The sequence below is a fragment of the Chelonia mydas genome, chromosome 1 (genome assembly GCF_015237465.2).
Source record: "Chelonia mydas isolate rCheMyd1 chromosome 1, rCheMyd1.pri.v2, whole genome shotgun sequence".
Taxonomy (NCBI): domain Eukaryota; kingdom Metazoa; phylum Chordata; order Testudines; family Cheloniidae; genus Chelonia; species Chelonia mydas.
Genome location: NC_057849.1, coordinates 178,194,464 through 178,201,564, shown reverse-complemented (window position 1 = coordinate 178,201,564; position 7,101 = coordinate 178,194,464). Strand labels below are relative to the sequence as shown.

Below are 7,101 nucleotides of genomic sequence, written 5' to 3'. Positions count from 1 at the left end.
CCAAACATTTCATGGAAAGATACCCAGAAGTTTCGTTCCGTTTTCCATGCACCCAGTATAATCATAAGTGTCAAAAGATTCTCCCCTGTCCCACACTGTCAATGGTCATTTACCGCAATACCAAGTGAGTGTAAAATGCTATCACCATTGTAATTGTAACTGAGTGGAGCATTCTGACTGGCTGCCATTTGTTACTTTCTTTGCACAGGTGTAAATGACTATACAAGATGAAAGGCAGTAAAGAATTAGGCCTAGAGGGTGTCATTTTGTAGATCTTATTCTTTCCAAGCTCCTTTTTATTTCAGCGGGATTTCTGCACAGGTAAATTCTTCAAGATTAGTCCCCAAGAGCAGTGGTTCTCAACCAGTAGTACATGTACCCCTCGGGGTACATCAACTCATCTAGATATTTGCCTAGTTTTACAACCGGCAACATAAAAATCACAAGTGAAGTCGGTACAAATTAAAATGTCATCCTGTCAATGACTCGTTTATACTGCTCTATACACTGAAATGTAAGTACAATATTTATGTTCCAATTGATTTATTTTATAATTATATGGTAAAAATGAGAAAGTAAGTGATTTTTCAGTAATAGTGTGCTGTGAAACTTTTGTATTTTGATGTCTGTTTTTGTAGTCAAGTAGTTCTTATGTGAGCTGAAACTTGGGGTATTCAAGACAAATCAGACTCCTGAAAGGTATACAGTAGTCTGGAAAATTTGAGAGCCACTACTCTAATGCACAGGAAAAATGATCTCATACACAGAAATCTGCAGGATATGAAACAGCTTTCTTTTGCAGTTAGTTAAGAAACAGCATATTTTCTTCCAGGTGCACTTCTTTGTCTCTGAGTAGGTGGTGTTCTCATTAAAGCCATGGCACAGTTGCTGACTCCTGATTAAACATATATTGGTCCAAACCTAGGGAGCAGGTGCAGCTAGCTGACTCTTTCAGGTACAAGGCTCATGGATTTATTCATTTATGGGGCGGGGGGGTTATTATTTTATTTTCATGTACGTCGTTGTTGCTATCCAGGTGAGTTGGGAACTTTAGTCTCAGCTCATCTGTAATCGGCATAGCCTGGATAAGCATACTGAAGTTTGACCAGCAGCAATAAGAGAGGGCTACCAGACAAATGCTGTGAGTTTTGTCCTTTATTTTGCTCAAGTGTTTTTCCCATAAAAGACTATCGTGTGTGTACAGCGGTACCCCAAATGCCTATCTGCGTGGGTCTCTATGCATGCAGAGTAAGATTTTATTTAATTAATAGTCAATGTTTCACAGTTATATGAGGGACAAAAATGACCCTCAATAGAGTGCCTATAACCTTGCTTGCTTTTTGTATGCCCTAATGAGTACTTCTTACTGTGCTACATTTTTATAACTATTTTATTTTTAGTTTATAGAGCTACTTTGGTCAGGCTGTGAGAAACATTTAGCATTAAATTATTACCATCACTTCCTCCACTAAATACAAATTCCACAGTGTTGCCTTATGAGATCTAAATTTGAGAAGTTCAACAGGAATTTTAGCCACTTGGTCAATGAGACTCATCTGGCAAAACTCACATGCAAATTCCCCAAAAGATGGGCATGGGGGGAAGGGGAAACTGAGTTCTGAGCTGTTTTAAGAGCTGAGCCCTATCCCTGTTTGACCTAAGGCTTTACCTCAGCTGATGGCAACATATCAAAGGTGACGGATTTGTCAGTGAGATAAGCTGCTGCCATAAATGTGGTGGACAATGCTTTAGTGAAAATCGTAAGTCTCTGATGGCTTCAGTGGGACTACTAACAGAGCATAAGGCTAAGCAGGTATGTAAATCTTTGCAGGTTTGGGATCTGAGTGTACACACAAAAAAGTTAGTTATGGGAACACAGTTTCCATAGCGCATTATTAACAAAAGATATGTGTTTGCTATTGTATATAAGGGCTTGATCCTGCTCCCATTGTTGTCAGTAGGACTTCTACTGCTGACTCCTCAGAAAGCAGGAGTGGGATCCAGGATAGTAAAAGCTATTATAATAATTATTCATCTTACCAATATAATTGTGTAAAATCAGATGTAAAACTACACAGATGAGAACTCTGCTCTAATCCCGCTAATAGATGACTGCGGGGGGGGTTTACAAATGCCACACTGGATAACAAGGGGTTAAGGAGCTGCTCCGGACTCAGGCAGCCTCACCACACCTGCAAGGCATACACAGGATGGAGGAGGAGCAGAGCAGCTCACTTGTGAGCAGACCATGGAAGAGAACAGACTTTCAGCTCCTGTGGAAAGGGCTGACTGAAAGCAGGAGCTTTATTATGAGCTCAGTTTATTTGCATTAATTCCCCTTGCTTTTTGTTCATGGCCTACCCTGGAAAGGGAGAAACTTTAAAGTGACCTGGCTGGAGGGCCAAGTCACAGGAAGAGGCAGGTCACCGCAGAAGCGGAGCAGCTGTTGGCTGGAGATAGCTAGTGAGGCGACGGCAACTATGCTATGCCCCACAACAAAGAGGCACCAGCGGTGAGTCAACCTTTTCACATGAGAAATTGCAGACTAATTTATAGTCATACTATGCTTTCTTCATTTTGCTGTTCTATCTTAGCAGATTCCCTAAGAATATTGAAATTTCTACCCGACATATGACAGAAAGGAAGAGATTTTTTGAGTTTACAGAAAATATTTGGTTGCTTTAGAATAGAAATTTTCTTTTCCCTTAAGCCACTCACCATAATTAATAGCTCACTTGCTATGGACAGGCTCAGAATGGAGTTTGCTTGAGTGCATCATTGTCATTTTTGTGCTCCATAGAAAAATAAAGATTTAAGTATATCAACACAATTTCCTGGCTCTGGATTATCCATAAAGCTTCCTAATTAAATAGAGGGTGAGAGACTAATAGGTTGTATATAATAACTTGGGGAAAGCTGTTGGGTTTTACTCAGATAATTTTGCTCCTAGCATCACTTCAGTTTCAAGGGATCAAATTCTGGTTCCCTTACTTTCACCCCAGTTGGCTTCTAAGTATCTGATCCTGCCTCACTGAAATCCATGAGAGCTTTGCCATTGACCATAATGGGCATGAGTTCAAACCCAAACTGAGCTCAAGAAATCCATTCACAACCTCATCCTTCCGTTTCTTTCTCCTAAAAACAAATCCCTCAAAGAGCAGTTCTTATCCTTCTTGCTGCTATTTCTCTTTATTTGGATTGTAATTAATATGGATTTTTTTTTAAAAAAACCTCTTTACTAGTCAAAGAGACCCATATAGAAATACTTGAATTAGTGGAGCATGCTTATATAGGGGAATATCACATTGCTTTTGCAAAAATGATCATTTCTCTCAACTCTGCAGATCACCAAAGAATGCCATGATTGTGCTTCACTAGCTGTATACTCGTTGATAGTGTCCCTTCGAAATGACAGCCTAAATGTTTCTACAACTGATAGCGGTCTGTCAGTTATAACCGTGTTTCATGTGATTGCTACAGGGAGTGGTTTATTGGTATTTCCATTACTATCCCCCAACGTCTACCTGTCCCTGCTTTTTTTCCTATCTGCTTCTGCATATTATGAAATATTGCATGCATACATACATATGTGAACTCACACTGCAGAATTGTGGAGTTGCCTGAGCATTGTGTTTTGTTCTAAATGAAATAAAAATAATGTATTTCTGATGGTATTATTGAATATGAACTTGTTCTGCAAATTAGATGGTGTGAAGGTATAAAGGGTACCATTCCCCTGGGGCAAAGGCCAGCAGCTGGCTGGCTGATTAGTCCCACCCACTGCACCTGGGAAAAGATCTTCAGCTTAACAGGCTGATCTTCATAAAAAGAGGAGCAGGAAATAAAGAGAGAAAGCTTCAATATCTGCCAGAGGCTAGAGCTACTGCTGGGAGGAACTGCTCCTAAAAACAAAATGGACAGAAGGGAGACTGTGGGAAGTCATATTATCATAAAGGCTCTGAACTAATAGCTGGAGACACATACAGGATGAAGGACAGACTGGGAAAGTTTTGATCTTTTGTTGAGGAGACTTGAAATAAAAGAATAGAAATCATAACAACAGACCCTGCTGGAAACTACTTTTCCCAGGATCTGTGAGAAGGTTCGAGGGAGGGCACTGGCTCAGCAAGAGCAAGCCTGGGTCTAGCTGGAAAAGGGGCTATCAGACAGGCCCCAGTTCTCTACAGACAGTATTGCTGCTTATGTTATCTTTTTAAAATGTATTTATTAATTTTGATATATATGTACGTTGTTAACAGAAGGTGTCCTTGTTGTCATGACAATCATGGACTGTTTCAAGTGGCTTCTGGCTAAGCACTCCCACACTCTATTTTTGCTCTGGGATTGGAATGGAAGGAAAGAGAGAGAAGTTGCATCTTTTTCATGGAAACACTGCCTCCATTCGGACCTGAGGGTACCCCTTTCTCCAGAAGGTCTATTTGTATTGGTACTCTCTTAGAAGCTAACCGACCCAATTTGGTTTCAGAACTTGCCAGGGAAAATTTTTCTGAAGTTGTCAAATACTTTATGAATGGCCTGGTATGACGTTATCCATCTTTTGCCCTTGACTACTGATGTAACAGTTTCCATGTGCCTCTGTGTTCCTATATCATCTTTATAGCTCACCATGGGGTATAGATGATCTGCAACAAATGAAGCAGAAGGAAGACAAATGAATTTTTAAAAGAGGCACAAATAAAATTTTGAAATAATATGACTTATCTGTGCAGGAGACGAGGATATATTTCTTTGCCTCCATCATAGCTTCTGCAAAGTTGGAGAAACTGCTCAAGCTGGTGAACATCCTTATGAATTTGGGTTCTTGCCACTTGTTTTCAAAGGCAAGTGTTTGTCCCAGGGACAATGTTCAATTTACTTTGTGGACAGCGTTGCTCATATCTAGACTGGACTATCTCTGTGGCCCCTATTCAACAGAACACTTCAGCGTGTGTCAACACTTCCTGTCTAGTGCTTTGTTGGATTGGGGGCATAGGCAGAGCCAGTGTCATTCCCTGTCTCTAAACTTCTGGAAGTGCTAAGTGGGTGGGCTAGAGCCTGCACATAGATCCAGTGTTGAAAGTGGCTGTAAGCTTCCCATTCTGTGGTAAGCAAGGCCCCAAACTGTGCAGCTCTCTCTGGGAGGAGATACACTGGTTTAGAGTGGCCCTGTTCCAGCCTATGCCTACAAGGCTCTTCTTGAGCTTCTGGCAGAACCTAAAACACCCCTAGGCTTTTTCTGCTGTGGGTTGGGCTTTGGTGGGCCCCTCTGGTGAGTGGAGGAGCAATTTGGACCCACATGAGCTGGCTGGGCTGAATCTAGTGCCCAAGGAATATTATTGTTACTTTCTCATTCTTAAACTGTAATGTGCAGGAATATTACTGATACAATAGACTCCGCACTAATGTTGTTTCAGACAATACAATTTAGTATTTTAACAAGACCTGGTATTACTTGTGTATGTATAGTTTTTTTGAGGGGCTAATCAATTGCTAATAATAGTAATAAAGCCCCTTTCTATTTTTTACTTACTGGTAAGTTAAACCAGACTTCTTGTTGTTTTGATCAGGCCTGGTATAGTGGTACAATTGACACTCTTTTAATCGTGTACCTTTCTTATCCTAAATAACCACTGACTCGCAGATTATTCTTCCATTTTGTGCCTGGGAAATTCTTATTAATGCTCAAAACCTGATTGGCACCAGGTGGGCAGACTCCAGCACTCTCATACAGCTCCACTGTGTTCAGTGGACTTCCGTCCTCACGGAGCCAGTTGTAGGAAGAGGGCTCAAGACTCTATATATGGGTCATATCTAGACAGGTTACAATTATATGATTATAATTGAGTAGCACAAGTTTACCAAGAGGCGATTTAAGTCCCTAATTTGGAATCGCACAGTGTAGCGTGTTAGTTAGAAGCACTGATTAGAGTGATTTTTCAAGCCCATTTTTAACTGTTTCCAACAACTACACTTAAATCCCTACCCATAAAATTTATCTTTTCTTGAGAATTATTACAAAGAAAGCATTCATTGGAACCCGAAACTAATCTTGCTGGGCCAATTATATCTTTTTTGGTCTTATAACACCAGAGTTACTGAGAAACTTCTGTTGTTTTGGATAATAAACTGAGAAACAAAGGAAGGTGTCCAATATTTGTGTAGTAGCTAATGGTGTCAATTTTTTCTCTTGGCTGTTTAAGGTGCACTGAAGAGCCTTGCTCCCTAATAGGCCTCATGCACTGCTGTCACATGCAAAGTGTTAGCTTTCCACTGTGCAGTTGGCAGAACCCTGTGAGGTATTGCAGAACCTCTAACGTGGTATACTATCCCATTATTAGATGACATGCTGCTACAGAATCTTGTGATCTATCACAAAGTAATTTGTGTTAATGAATGTCACTATTGTACAGGCTCTCTTGCTGGGCACTTTACAGACCCCGTGTTGTGAATTCCAACAACTGGCATCCATTTGCCACACTTGTCAGCTAACAGCATCCTATTCTGACCTATACTTAATCCACTGTTGTTCTCCAATGTAGGCGTGAACTGCAGCCTACATTTAATCAGGGGTGTTACTAGAAGTAGAATAAAATTCCAGTATGCTACTTATAATGCATTTTGCTTCTAGCAGATTAAAATTGTTTAGCAAATGGGTTATTCCATGCAAACTGATAAACTAAGCCTCTTTTACCTCTCTCACAGTGCTGCAGACTTTTGGCTTGATTTCCAGAGATGGTGTGCACCCACAAATCCCATGGATGTCAATAGAAACCAGAGTTGTGCAAGCCACTTTTCTACAAGAAAACTGCATAACAGTAATTTTTCTCTGAAGATATATATCCTGGCCAATTAGACCTGTGCAGCTAGCTTGTGACTAGACAGGACCACCTGTAAACTCAAACTTCTGAACTATTGAGTTATGTATAGTGTTTTCTCACACACCACTCAGACAAGGTTGAGGGCTGTCCCCTACATTATATGCTCAGTTCATTCCAGAGGCAGGAGGAGATACTCACTCCCCCCACCCCCACCCACCCAAAAGCAATTAGAAATAGAAGGGAAACGTACACAAGTTACAGAAAATTCTGAACTCTGAGAGTA

General features: G+C 40.6%; 1 long non-coding RNA gene across 3 annotated transcripts; it reads left to right on the top strand.

The window, feature by feature from the left end:
- Nucleotides 1–904: 904 nt before the first annotated feature.
- LOC122462177 lies at nucleotides 905–6,206 on the top strand. 3 transcript variants are annotated; one of them, XR_006284581.1, is made up of 4 exons: nucleotides 905–955; nucleotides 1,663–1,813; nucleotides 2,371–2,512; nucleotides 4,260–6,206. It is a non-coding gene; the product is annotated as an uncharacterized LOC122462177 (long non-coding RNA). The 3 variants fall into 3 exon arrangements; XR_006284582.1 differs by lacking the exon at nucleotides 4,260–6,206 and adding an exon at nucleotides 3,345–3,715; XR_006284586.1 differs by lacking the exon at nucleotides 905–955 and adding an exon at nucleotides 997–1,141.
- Nucleotides 6,207–7,101: the final 895 nt, after the last annotated feature.